The sequence below is a fragment of the Pan paniscus genome, chromosome Y, assembly GCF_029289425.2.
Source record: "Pan paniscus chromosome Y, NHGRI_mPanPan1-v2.0_pri, whole genome shotgun sequence".
Lineage (NCBI taxonomy): Eukaryota > Metazoa > Chordata > Mammalia > Primates > Hominidae > Pan > Pan paniscus.
The window spans coordinates 46057012-46072500 of NC_073273.2; positions in this window are offsets into that span (position 1 = coordinate 46057012).

The following is a 15489-nucleotide window of genomic DNA, read 5'->3' on the forward strand; positions in this document are numbered from 1 at the left end:
CCAAAGTGCTGGGATTACAGGTGTGAGCCACCACGGCCAGCCGCTTCTACCTGTCTTTACCTGCACCTGTTTCTTTTAAGATGTGGCTGCCGTGTTCATTGCAGACTTGCGGCATTCTTCTGGATTTTTCAAAATCATTGCAATAAATTATTACTTGTCTCAGTGACTCAGTTTTTGGCACCCTTTTGAATCTGGTGCCCAGCCAGACGCAGGGGCTCATGCCCGTAATCTCAACACTTTGGGAGGCCAAGGGCAGTGGATCACCTGAGGTCAGGAGTTCGAGACCATCCTGGCTAACAAGGTGCAACCCCGTTTGTATTAAAAATACAAAAATTAGCTGGGGGTGGTGGCAGGTGCCTGTAATCCCAGCTACTCAGGAGGCTGAGGCAGGAAAATCGCTTGAACCCGGGAGGCAGAGGTTGCAGTGAGCTGAGATCACACCACTGCACTCCAGCCTGGGCAACAAAAGCAAAACTCCGTCTCAGATAATAATAATAATAATAATAATAATAATAATAATAATAATAATAATAATAAAATAAATCTGTTGCCCTAGATGAATGCCTCACTCTAGTCCCAGCCCTGAAAGTGACTAAGAATGTTGGAAGTTTGGTATCTCCCCCAAATACTACTCAGCCATAAGAAGGAATGAAATGATGGCATTTGCAGCAAGCTGGATGGAGCTGGAGGCCATGATTCTAAGTGAAGTAACTCAGGAATGGAAAATCAATCATCATTATGTTCTCACTTATAAGTAGGAGCTAAGCTATGAGGACGCAAAGGCATGACAATGATATAATGGACTTTGAGGACTCAGTAGGAGAGATAAGCAATGAAAGGAATGAAATAATGGGATTTCCTGCACCTGTAAGTCCACCAGCCAGAAGGGTCAACCTGGAAAGTGCACCTGTATTTAAGAGTGGACGTCTGGCCAGGCGCAGTGGCTCACGCCTGTCATCCAGCACTTTGGGAGGCCGAGGCGGGTGGATCGCCCGAGGTCAGGACTTCGAGACCAGCCTGATCAACATGGTGAAACCTTGTCTCTACTAAAAATGCAAAAATTAGCCTGGCGTGGTGGCGCATGCCTGTAATCCCAGCTATTTGGGAGGCTGAGGTAGGAGAACTGTTTGAACCCGGGAGGCGGAGGTTGCAGTGGGCCGAGATCGTGCCGTTGCACTCCAGCCTGGGCAACGAGAGCGAAACTCCATCTCAAAAACAAACAAACAAACAAACAAAACACCAGCAGATGTCCACGTAGGATGGGGCAGGTGGCTTAACCGGGGGGTCCTTAGGCCAGTGACATCTGCCGTTAGGATGCATCGGAATTCATTTGACATTGAATGGTCTATTCTAATCAGATACCACAATGGCTAAAGTTGTGGACAGGGCCTCGTTCCCCCCGGCTCCAACCACACACACACACACACACACACACACAAAGTGCATGCATCAAATAACTGAGGAATCTATTAATTGCTTATCAGGCAATGTATCATGTTGTCCCACGCAGGCCTGATTTGCTAATGAACCAGCGGGGACTCTGAAGATTTCAATTTGTACCCGATAAGTAAGCGAGTGATGATCCGTTCCGTCTCTATTAATGAGCTTGCTGGATCGTTACGGCTGAGGACTTTCAGAAGCTACCTCCAGTCACGTATTTGACGGCAGAGGAAACAGAGGTGACTGAAATGATGTCTCTGAATATATAAACTAGACGGTGTCCGCCAGCCAGCTGGGAGGGTGTCACACTCGGCAGCTTCTCCTGGCATCAGCCGGGAATACCGGAATTCAGGGGCTGCTTTTTTTTCTTTAAGTTTTTTTTTTTTTTTTGATACGGACTCTCACGCTGTCGCCAGGCTGGAGTGCAATGGTGCAATCTCAGCTCACTGCAACCTCCGCTTCCCAGGTTCAAATGATTCTTCTGCCTCAGCCTCCTGAGTAGCTGGGACTACAGGCGCCCATCACTGTGCCCGGCTAATTTTTTTGTATTTTTAGTAGAGACGGGGTTTCACCATGTTGTCCAGGCTGGTCTCGAACTCCTGACCTCGTGATCCGCCCACCTCAGACTCTCAAAGTGCTGGGATTTACAGGTGTGAGCCACCACGTCTGGCCTAAAGTTGTATTTTTTTTTTGAGACAGAGTCTCACTCTGTCACCAGGCTGGAGTGCAACGGTGCAATCTTGGCTCACTGCAACCTCTGCCTCCCTGGTTCAAGCGATTCTCCTGCCTCAGCCTCCTGAGTAGCTGGGATTACAGGTGCCCATGATTACGCCTGGCTAATTTATGTATTTTTAGTAGAGATGGGGTTTCTCCATGTTGGTCAGGCTGGTCTCGAACTCCTGACCTCGTGATCTGCCTGCCTCGGCCTCCCAAAGTGCTGGGATTACAGGCGTGAGCCACCGCGCCCAGCCTCCTTTGTAAAGTTGATGCATAAAAGAAAAGGTGCATAAATTTAAGGGTACTTTGTAAAAATCAAATCAGTTCACTTGGGATATCTGTCACCTTAAACATTCGTCTTCTCTTAATGCTAGAACCAGTGGAATTCTTCTTATAATTTAAGAGAATTTAAGATTTAATATGAGAATATAATCATTATATATAATTTAATTGGTTCTAGCATAAAGAAAATACAAATATTTAAAATTTATTACATATATTTTATATATATGACTTAAAATATATATTTTATTTTATATATATAGTATATATATAGTTTAAAAGAGCACCAAAAACTCAGTCATGAAGAAAAGTGGCCAGGCACGGAAGCTCATGCCTGTCATCCCAGCACTTTCGGAGGCCGAGGCAGGTGGATCACCTGAGGTCAGGGGTTCGAGACCTGCCTGGCCAACATGGTGAAACCCCGTCTCTACTAAAAATACAAAAATTAGCCAGGCATGATGGTGGGTGCCTGTCATCCCAGCTACTTAGGAGGCTCAGGGAGGAGAATCACTTGAACCTGGGAGGCAGAGGTTGTAGTGAGCCGAGATCGTGCCACTGCTCTCCAGCCTGGGTGACAGAGGGAGACTTTGTCTTAAAAAAAAAAAAAAAGAAAAAGGAAAGAAAGAAAGAAAGAAAAAGAGAAAGAAAGAAAGAAAAAGAAAGAGAAAGAAAGAAAGAGAGAAAGAGGGAGGGAGAGGGAAGGAAGGAAGGAAAATTAATAATTGCAATGATTTTGAAAAACCACAAGTCTGTGATGAACTTGTTGTGTCTTTATATACACACACGGAAAGAGAAGGAGAGAGGCAGGTGTATAAACCGAGCAAGGAGATTTTTTTCCTGGTCAAGATTTTTCTGAGCTGGGCGCAGTCGCTCACGCCTGTAATCCCAGCACGTTGGGAGGCTGAGGCAGGTGGATCACCTGAGGTCAGGAGTTCGAGACCAGCCTGGCCTACATGGCGAAACCTGTCTCTACTAAAAATACAAAAATTAGCCAGGCATGGTGGCGGGTGCCTGTAATCCCAGCTACTTGGGAGACTGAGGCAGGAGAATCGCTTGAACCCAGGAGGCAGAGGTTGCAGTGGGCTGAGATTGTGCCATTGCACTCCAGCCTGGGTGACAGAGAGAGACTCCCTCTCAAAAAAAAAAAAAATAAATAAATAAAGAGAACTTTTCCTTCTGAGGTATGAAGACCTGCATGACCAGGACGTGCAAAGAATCACCAGTTATACCTGGTTCTGTTGCATTGCAAACGTCACACCCTGTGTCTTGAACCACAAAAGGAAGGGACAGGGGATTCTTCTTTTATTTTATTTTATTTTTTGAGACAGAGTCTCGCCCTGTCGCCCAGGCTGGAGTGCAGTGGCACGATCTTGGCTCACTGCAACCTCCGCCTCTCGGGTTCCAGTGATTCTTCTGCCTCAGCCTCCCGAGTAGCTGGGATTACAGGCACCTGCCACCACGCCCAACCAATTTTTTGTATTTTTAATACAGACGGGGTTTCACCATGTTAGCCAGGATGGTCTCGATCTCCTGACCTTGGGTGATCCTCCTGCCTCGGCCTCCCAAAGAGCTGGGATGACAGGCTTGAGCCACTGCGCCCGCCAAGACGAAGGATTCTGCAGAGCCTGCCCTTCTCTCTCCTCCTGCCACACTGCCTGGAGAGTCGTGGGTAGCTGTTCTCCTGCAGCACATGAGGAGAAAGGAAATATTCCATGAGGAAAATTAACTCCACACAGACATCTTGGGATGGGATTCAAACACCAAATACATTTGTCTGTCCTGTGCATGAAACGTAAGAATCAATTCTCTGTCCCAGGCATGTAGAGAGTGAGAGGTGGGGGTGAGATTCCACCGTGAGACTATTTGTTGTTTCATAAGGAATTTCATTGAAACCCTGAACCTTTTGATAGGTAATTACAGTCAGGAAGCCCAGCACATATGAATTTTATATTTACAATCCACACTGAGGTCACCCCGCAAATTGCCTTCAGAAATGGGTAGGGGGTGCTGTGTTATTAAAACTGCATTTCCGCTCCCGCTGGTATGGCCCGGCCGAGGAGAAAATGGGAACAGATGTAGCTGGGGACGCCTTCAGAATCTGGCTGTCCCCCGTCTGCCATCGCCATAGACACAACGGGATTTCAGCATCGTCTTCCGAGGGACGCGGGGAGGCCGGACAGCCAGCCTGGACGAGGAAATGGAATGACATCTCCTTCACCTGTGCTCGGTCGTCTTCTAACTCATTGCTGAAGTCACCCACTGCTGAACACTTAATTGTTTATTTAAATAGGATAACTGGCCGGGCACGGTGGCTCACACCTGTCATCCCAGCACTTTGGGAGGCCGAGGCGGGCGGATCCCTTGAGGTCAGGAGTTTGAGACCAGCCTGGCCAACATGGTGAGGCCCTGTCTCTACTAAAAATACAAAACTTAGCCAGGTGTGGTGGTGGGCGCCTGTAATCCCAGCTACTCGGGAGGCTGAGGCAGGGGAATCCCTTAAACCCGGGAGGCGGAGGGTGCAGTGAGCCGAGATAGTGCCATTGCACTCCAGCCTGGGTGACAGAGTAAGACTCTGTCTCAAAATAATAATGATAATAATTAAGAAATAAATAGGATAACTATGCATCCCCATGTTCACTGAGGTGAGGAGATCAAGATATTCCTATTCGTATCTTGTAACTACAGCATTCTCTGGACTGTGGATACGGTTCTGGGTGGCCAACCCTGCCCCTCTCCTTCTCCAGGGTCTGAGTTTGAGCCTCTTTCTTCCATTCTCTCTTCCCCATGGCTTCTCCTGACTCCTCTGTCTGTCCCTTCTCTCTCGCTGCAACTTTTTTTGAGAGGGAGTCTCGCTCTGGAGACCAGGCAGAAGTGCAGTGGCATGATCTTGGCTCACTGCAACCTCTGCCTCCTGGGTTCAAATGATTCTCCTGCGTCAGTCTCCTGAGTAGCTGGGATTACAGGTGTGTGACACCATGCCCAGCTAATTTTTATATTTTTAATAGAGACGGGGTTTCACCATGTTGGCCAGGCTGATCTCGAACTCCTGACCTCAAATGATCCACCTGCCTCGGCCTCCCAAATTGCTGGGATTACAGGCATGAGCCACTGCGCCTGGCCTGCTGTTTTATTTTAAAGACAGGGTCTTGCTCTGTCACCCAGGCTGGAGTGCAGTGACATGACCACAGCTCACTGCAGCCTCCACCTCCCGGGCTCAAGCAATCCTCCTGCCTCAGCCTCCCGATTAGCTGGGACCATTGGTGTAGCTACTTGGCTGAGGCAGGAGGGTGGCTTTTTTTGTATTATTTATAGAGATTATTATTTTGTATTATTTGTTGCCCAGGCTGGCCTCAAACTCCTAGGCTCAAGCAATCTTCCCGCCTTGGTCTCCCAAAGTGCTGGGATTACCAGCACGAACCATTACACTCAGCCGTCATTTTTAATTCTATTTCTCATATATGTGATTTTATTCTATTTTTCACATATTCTATTTTTACATATATCTATTTTTCACCCATATATGTAAAACATCTCTAAAGCACACAAAGCATCTCTCCTTCCGCACAGACAAGCCTCTCATTTTGGGCATGTTTGCACTGTGTAATTTTCTTTTTACTGTGATTTCTCCTTGCTTGTTTTGACTTTGTAACACTTAGTAAAAAATGCAATGCCTGGATCCAACGGGATGGGCATTTTCTTTTCTTTTTCTTTTTTTTGCTCTGTCCCCCAGGCTGGAGTGCGGTGGTGCGATCTTGGCTCACTGCAACCTCCACCTCCCGGGTTCTAAGAGATTCTCCTGCCTCAGCCTCCTGAGTAGCTGGGACTACAGGCGCCCGCCACCACACCCAGCTAATTTTTGTATTGTTAGTAGAGAACGGGTTTCACCATATTGGCCTGGCTGGTCTCAAACTCCTGACCTCAGGTGATCCACCCACCTCAGCCTCCCAAGGTGCTGGGATTACAGGCGTGAGCTACTGCGCCCTGCCTACTTTATTTTTATTATATTATTTTTTTGAGACAGTCTCCCTCTTCTCACCCAGGCTGGAGTGCAGTGGCTCGATCTCGGCTCACTGCAACCTCTGCCTCCCGGGTTCTAATAGATTCCCCTGCCTCAGCCTCTTGAGTAGCTGTGATTACAAGCCCCCGCCACCACACCCGGCTAATTTTTGTATTGTTAGTAGAGACGGGGTTTCACCATGTTGGCCAGGCTGGTCTCGAACTCCTGACCTCAGGTGATCCACCCGCCTCGGCCTCCCAAAGTGCTGGGACTACAGGCGTGAGCCACCGCACCGAGCCAAGAGAATGGGCATTTTCAAAGCTTCTGAGTTTTCAGCTCTGGAGGGCAGAAAAGCATGCAATGTAGAAAATTCAAGTGGGGTCTCCTTGTTTTAAAGAAAGTATTTCTGTAATCTTTACTGAAGTCGAACGTGTTCTGTTGATTCCGACCATTTATCTTGTGCCGTTTGACTTTTTCATTGGGGGAAACTTCACGTTTGATTTGAAACAGCTCCTGGTGTACTAATGATGCTTTGGTTTAGAATGTATTTTCCACGTGGTCTCTGAACTTCCCTTTAATTTCGTAAATATTTTGTGACACACAGAAATCTTGGATTTTTTTTTTAATGGAATGAATTTGAAAAACCACCTCTGTCACGTCATAAACTCTCATTGCATTACTTATTATTATTATTATTATTATTATTATTATTATTTTTCTGAGACGGAATCTCACTTGTCCCCCAGGCTGGAGTGCAGTGGTGCGATCTTGGCTCACTGCAACCTCCGCCTCCCGGGTTCAAGTGATTCTCCTGCCTCAGCCTCCTGAGTAGCTGGGATGACAGGTGCATACCAGCACACCCAGCTAATTTTTTGTTTTTGGTAGAGACGGGGTTTCACCGTGTTGGCCAGGATGGTCTCGATCTCTTGACCTTGTGATCCGCCTGCCTCGGCCTCCCAAAGTGCTGGGATGACAGGCGTGAGCCATCGCGCCCGGCCCTTTGTGTTACCTTTCGTTACTGATCTGTCTGTCTGCTTATGGGATGCTGCCTTACAGCTTTTATTGGTTATTATCTTTATAAAGGAGTTTCTTGTCTGTTCATGCTCAGACCTGATTTTCGCTGGTTTTTAGGAAATAAATAAACAAATCAAGAGAACTTTAGGATATAAATAAATAATAAAGAGAACTTTAGGGAATAAATACATAAAGAGAACTTTTCCTTCTGAGGTATGAAGACCTGCATGACCAGGATGTGCAAAGAATCACCAGTTATACCTGGTTCTGTTGCATTGCAAACGTCACACCCTTTGTCTTGAACCACAAAAGGAAGGGACAGGGGATTCTTATTAAATTAAATTAAATTAATTAATTAATTTATTTATTTATTTTTGAGATGGAGTCTTGCTCTGTCACCCAGGCTGGAGTGCAGTGGCGCGATCTCGGCTCACTGCAAGCTCCACCTCCCGGGTTCACGCCATTCTCCTGCCTCAGCCTCCCCAGTAGCTGGGATTACAGGTGCCCGCCACCACGCCCGGCTAATTTTTTGTACTTTTAGTAGAGTTGGGGTTTCACCGTGTTAGCCAGGATGGTCTCGATCTCCTGACATTGTGATCTGCCTGCCTCGGCCTCCCAAAGTGCTGGGATGACTGGCGTGAGCCACCGCGCCCGGCTATTTTACTTTATTTCTTCAGATGGAGTCTCGCTCTGTCGCCCAGGCTGGAGTGCAGTGGTGTGATCTCAGCTCAATGCAACCTCCGCCTCCTGGGTTCAACCAATTCTCCTGCCTCAGCCTCCTGAGTAGCTGGGATTACAAGCACCCGCCACCATGCCCAACCAATATTTAGTATTGTTAGTAGAGATGGGGTTTCACCATGTTAGCCAGGCTAATGTTTCTACAGAAACATTTGGAAATCAGTGTACTGATTCCCAGATCTGAAAAAAAAAAAAGTTTCTGCAGGGATGAAGGCTGTATTTTAATTTGGGAAATACTGATATAATTACAAAATGAAATCTATACATCCCATGGGACCACAGGCTTCTCTACTTTTTTTTTTCTTTGTTTTTTTTTTTTTTTTTTGAGACAGGGTCTCGCTCTGTTTCCCAGGCTGGAGTGCAGTGGTGTGATCTCGGCTCACTGCAAGCTCCGCCTCCTGGGTTCACACCATTCTCCTGCCTCAGTCTCCCGAGTAGCTGAGACTACAGGCACCTGCCACCATGCCCGGCTAATTTTTTTGTATTTTTAGTAGTGACGGAGTTTCACTGTGTTAGCCAGGATGGTCTCGATCTCCGGACCTTGTGATCCGCCCGCTTCTTAAAGCATTCTTTTATTCTGTTTTGTTTTGACAGAGTCTCGCTCTGTGGCCCAGACCGGAGTGCAATGGCATCATCTCCGCTCACTGCAACCTCTGCCTCCCGGATTCAAGGGATTCTCCTGTCTCAGTCTCCCAAGTAGCTGTGACTACAGACGCCCACCACTACTCTCGGCTAATATTTGTATTTTTAGCAGAGACGGGGTTTCACCATGTTGGCCAGGCTGGTCTCGAACTCCTGACCTCAGGTGATCCACCCGCCTCAGCCTCCCAAAGTGCTGGGATTACAGGCACCTGCTACCACGCCTGGCTAAATTTTGTATTTTTAGTAGAGATGTGGTTTTGCCTTCTTGGTCAGGCTGGTTTCGAACTCTTGACCTCAGGTGATCCGCCCACCTTGGCCTCCCAAAGTGCTGGGATTATAGGCGTGAGTAACTATGCCCAGCTAATTTTTTATATTTTTAGTAGAGATGGGGTTTCACCATGTTGGCCAGGCTGGTCTTGAACTTCTGACCTCAGGTGATCCACCCGCCTCAGCGTCCCAAAGTGCTGGGATTACAGGTGTGAGGCACCATGCCTGACTTATTTTTGTATTTTTAGTAGAGACAGGGTTTCGCCATGTTGGCCAGGCTGGTCTTGAACTGTTGACTTCAAGTGATCCACCCGCCTCAGCCTCCCAAAGTGCTGGGATTACAGGCATGAGCCACCATGCCTGGCCGAAGCCGTCTTTCATTTGCTTCCTGAGTACCCTTCCTGAGCTTCCTGAGCAGGCAGGAAGAATCACTTGGACAGTTATGGCACAGGTCACAGCTCTGTCACCCAGGCTGGAGCACGGTGACAAGGTCTCTGCTCACTGCAACCTCCGCCTTTCTGATCCAAGCGATTCTCCTGCCTCAGCCTCCCGAGTAGCTGGGATGACAGGTGCCCACCACGACCAGCCAATTTTTGTATTTTTAGTAGAGACGGGGTTTCACCATGTTGGGCAGGCTGGTCTCGAACTCCTGACCTCAGGTGATCCACCTGCGCCAGCCTCCCAAAGTGCTGGGATTACAGGCTCGAACCGCCGCGCCCGGCCCCTCTACTTTCTTCATAAACTTGCTCTCACTTTACTCTATGGCCTTGCCCTGAATTGTTTCTTCTGCAAGGAGCAGGAACCCTCTCTTGGGGTCTGGAGCAAGACCCCTTTCTGGTAACAACACTGCCTTTGAAAAACCCCTATCTCTGAGCCTTGAGTAGGTACTCCGCCTCCCACATGGCATGGCCGGCCTTGTGTCTCTTAAATTCTTTGTCTATGGCAATGCTGTGAGTCTTGATTCAGCAGGCCGGAAGAACCACTTGGATAGTTATGCCACAGCTTAGAAGACATTCTCAGAGTCGCTGCTTGGAAAGTAGACTGGCCTCAGTGAAAATTCGCTCTGAAAGGGTAAGCCTGGCTCTAAGCTGTGAGCTCAGCAGGCTGGTGGTAAACATTGCAGCTGTAAATCCAGGGAGAGCTGTGTTACTGGCAGGAGGAGGGATTTTACAGCCCAGGGGAGGGAGGGAGATTTGAATTTGAAAGACTTTTGCACAAAGGACCCCATGCCCAGCTGCTGTCCGCGGGGTCCCCTGCTTCTCTGAGCTTCTCACAATGACTCTGGGCCCCTGGGGACAGCCACAGTGACTTCTGAATGTTCTAGCGAAACCTGCACGGGTCACTTGGATGCCAGAAATTGTTTCTTGGGTCCTGTTTTTCCTCCAATAGGGGGCCATGCGGCTTTAGCTCTGAGTGTATTTGTGGTTGTGGTTAGTTATGGCGTTCCATTTGGGGGAACTGTAATAGTGAAAAATCAGAGAAGGTGGCAAGGAACAGACATTTTGTTAAGTTATCAAATCTATAGCTGAGAGAAATTAATGCTTGTCTATTTCAAGGTCTCTCTGCCCAGGCTCTGCTGACATTTGGGGATGGAGGATTCTCTGCGGTGGGGCTGTCCTGGGCACTGTATGGTGTTGAGCAGAGACCCTGGGCTTCACCCACCAGGTGCCAGGACCACCCCCTCCCCAGTTGTGACAACCAAAATTGTCACCAGATATTGCAAAATATCTCCTGGGGGTAAAAGCTCTCTGGTTGCCATAGATAGGTAAGTACACAAGTAGATACACAGGGGGAGGGGGCAGGAGATGGGTGGATAGATGATTGATAGATGCACGATAAATAGAAAGATAGATGAGACAGATAAATAGATGGTAGATGATGGATAGATAAATATATACATACATACATAGATGGATGGAAGGATAGATACATAAATACATGGATAGATGGATGGATGGATGGATTGATGGATAGATACATACATACATACATACATAGATGAATAGATGGATGGATGGATAGATAGATACATACATACATGAGTTGATGGATGGATGGATGGATGGACAGACACATACATACATACATAGATGGATACATACATACATACACACATACATACATGGATAGATGGATGGATGGATGGATGGACAGATAGACAGACAGATGGATGGATACATACATACATACATGGATAGATGGATGGATGGATGGATACATACATACATACATAGATGCATAAATGGATGGATGGATGGATAGATACATACATCCATGAATAGATGGATGTATGGATGCATGGATAGACAGACACATACATACATACATACATACATAGATGGATAGATGGATGGATAGATAGAGGCATACATAGATACATAGACGGATGGATGGACGGATGGATGCATGGATGGATGGATGGATGGATGGATAGATATATATATACATACATGAATAGATGGATGGATGGATGGACAGATGCATACATACATAGATGAATAGATGGATGGATGGATGGATACATACATACATGAATGGATGGATGGGTGGATAGATACATACATACATGAATAGATGGATGGATGGATGGATAGATACATACATACATGAATAGATGGATGGATGGGTGGATAGATACATACATACATGAATAGATGGATGGATGGGTGGATAGATACATACATACATGAATAGATGGATGGATGGGTGGATAGATACATACATACATGAATAGATGGATGGATGGGTGGATAGATACATACATACATGAATAGATGGATGGATGGATGGATGGATAGATACATACATACATACATACATGAATAGATGGATGGATGGATAGACAGATAGATAGACAGGTAGATAGATAGATAGATACATACATACATACATACACGGATAGATGGAAGGATGAATAGATGGATGGATGGATAGATAGACAGATTGATAGGAAGAAAAATAAATCTTAGGACCCCCAAATCACTAAGCCAAAAGAAAAAGTCAATATGGAAACGGCATCAGGCAAACCTGCCTCCTGTTTTATTCGTAAATAAGAGCGCTACAGAGATACAAAGATCACATATGTCCCTCACAATCTGTCCACAAGGAAATTCCTACCTATCACCTATAAGCCCCCTCCTAACTTTGAGCTGTCTCACCTTTCCGGACCAAACCAATGCACAACTTACAGTATCACATATTGATTGATGTCTCGTCTCTCTCTAAAATGTATAAAACCAAGCTGTGCCCCAACCACCTTGAACACCTGTCGTCAGGACCTCCTGAGGCCGTCTCATGGGTGTGTCTTTAACCTTGGCAAAGTAAACCTGCTAAATTGATTGACACCTGTCTCAGATATTTTGGGTTCATGATAGATAGATAGATAGATAGATAGATAGATAGATAGATACATAGATACATACATACATACATACATGGATACATAGATACATGGATGATAGATGACATGACTGGAGAGATGATAGATGATATAGGTGGATATATAGATGATAGATTAGTGATAGTGGATAGATAGATAATAGATACATAGATAGACACATAGATGGATAGATAGATATATATAGATGAATGGATAGATGATAGGTTGGTATATAGATAGATAGATAGATGAAATGGATAGACCGATTATACGTAAATAGACAAATAGATAAGATGAATGGGTAGATAAAGAGATGTGATGGATGGATAGATGATAGATGATAGATAGATAGATAGATAGGGCCAGGCACGGTGGCTCACGCCTGTAATCCCAGCACTTTGGGAGGCCGAGGCGGGCGGATCACGAGGTCAGGAGATCGAGACCATGGTGAAACCTCATCTCTACTAAAAATACAAAAAATTAGCCGGGCACGGTGGCGGGCGCCCATAGTCCCAGCTACTCGGGAGGTTGAGGCAGGAGAATGGCATGAACCCGGGAGGCGGAGGTTGCAGTGAGCCCAGATTGTGCCATTGCATTCCAGCCTGGGCGACAGAGTGAGACTCTGTCTCAAAAAAAAAAAAAAAAAAGATAGATAGATAGATACATAGATAGATAGATAAAGATGGATGGGTAGTTGATAGACAGATGATGAGATGGGCAGATAAACAGATGGTAGATGACAGATTGATAGGTGATAGTACATAGATGGACACACGGTAGATTGATAATAGATAAGGTAGATAGATGATGGATCTATAGATAGCTTGATTGACAAATGACAGATAATAGGTAAGTAGATAGATGATACATGGATAGGAAGATAGATGAGATGGATGACTAGATAGATAGATAGATAGATAGATAGATACATAGATAGATAGATACATAGATACATAGATGGATATATGGCAGGATGAATGGATGGATGGATGGATGGACAGATAGATGAGATGGATGACTAGATAGATAGATAGATAGATAAATAGATGGATAGATGGCAGGATGAATGGATGGATGGATGGATGGATACATAGATGAGATGGATGACTAGATATATAGATACATAGATGGATACATGGCAGGAGGAATGGATGGATGGATGGATAGATAGATGAGATGGATGAATAGATAGGTAGGTAGATAGATGAGACAAATGGATAGATGATTGAAAGACAGATAGATGTTAGACAGATAGACAGATGATACGCAGGTAGGTAGGTAGGCATTTAAAGTTAAATTGCATTCCAGAATCTCTCTCAGTAGACCTAGAGAATGCCAAAACCCAATCCCATGTTGTCAGATAGTTTACAGTATGAATATTCAAAGAGTTTGAGACCCAGGACGGCTGTGAAGCTTTCAGAGAATCTCCAAATTCGCAGACGATAACGCTGTTGAAATACAGAAGAGAAGCCGTCCATGTTGAATGTAGTAACTCCAACTCTCCCTTTAGAAGAATTCCAGAGTTTCTTGCGTCTCAACGCTTTTTTTTAATGTTATTTCATTACACAGAATACAGAAACCATAAAAAGTGCACGTAAACATTCAATTAGACTTGATGTGTCTCTGTTGAAATCCATCAGATAAGCTTAAACCATGATTAAGATCCTTTCTTTTTTTTTTTTTTTTTGGACATGTTTCCTGCTAAACAGTCTTTCTGCACTTATTAGCGTTTTGTTGACGGTGTGTCCCGTGCACAGTTAATTTCATTTGTCTCCATGCCGTTTCAATCTTCCCTTGATAACGAAGATAGATTTATAAACCCCACTTACCATTGTGTTTTCCTTTTGCCGAAAGCGATGTGAACAAATCAGAAACACAACGGAGTTTTGGGAAATAAGAGAAAGAGACAGAAAAGAAGGAAAGGAACAGAAATACAGCCGAAGTCCCACGGACGACGTGTTGACTAGAGTTCTCTCGGAGAGCTGTGCCTGGGTTCACACTGCGTGTGCCTGTTTGCTGCGCACGTGTGTGATGAGATGTGTGGACAAGGACCGAGAAATACAAAAGAGATGGGTTAAAATCAGACTCATGGAGGCCGGGTGCGGCGGCTCAAGCCTGTAATCTCAGCACTTTGAGAGGTTGAGGTGGTAGCATCACTTACCCCAGAAGTTCAAGACCAGCCTGGGCAACATAGCAAGACTCTGTGTATATAACTCTGTTCTCAGGCTGCTAATAAAGACATACCTGAGACTGGGTTATTGATTGATTGATTGATTGATTGAGACGGAGTTTCGCTCTTGTTACCCAGGCTGGAGTGCAGTGGTGCCATCTCGGCTCACTGCAACCTCCGCCTCCTGGGTTCAAGCGATTCTCCTGCCTCAGCCTCCCGAGTAGCTGGTATTACAGGCACTTGCCACCACGCCCAGCTAATTTTGTATTTTTAGTACAGACAAGGTTTCTCCATGTTGGGCAGGCTGGTCTTGAACTCCCGACCTCAGGTGATCCTCCTGCCTCGGCCTCTCAAAGTGCTGGGATGACAGGCATGAGTCACCGCATCCAGCCCGAGACTGGGTAAAAGATAAAGGAAAGAGGTTTAACGGACTCACAGTTCCACATGGCTGAGGAGACCTCGCAATCATGGCGGAAGGCAAAGGAGGAGCAAAGTCATGTCTTACATGGCGGCAAGCAAGAGAAAAGGGGAAAGTCCCCTTTATAAAACCATCTGATCTCATGAGACGTCTTCACTATTGTGTGAACAGCAAGGGAAAGACCTGCCCTGCGATTCAGTTACCTCCCACTGGGTAAGTCCCATGACACGTGGGAATTTTGGGAGCTGCAATTTGAGATTTGGGTGGGGACACAGCAAAACCATACCACTGCGTCTACAAAATATTTCCTTCCTTCCTTTTCCTTCCTCTTTCCTTCCTTCTCTTTCTTTCTTTCCTTCCCTCTTTCCCTTTCATTCCTTTCTTCCTTTCTATCCCCTTTCCCTTTCTTTCATTCCTTTCTTCCT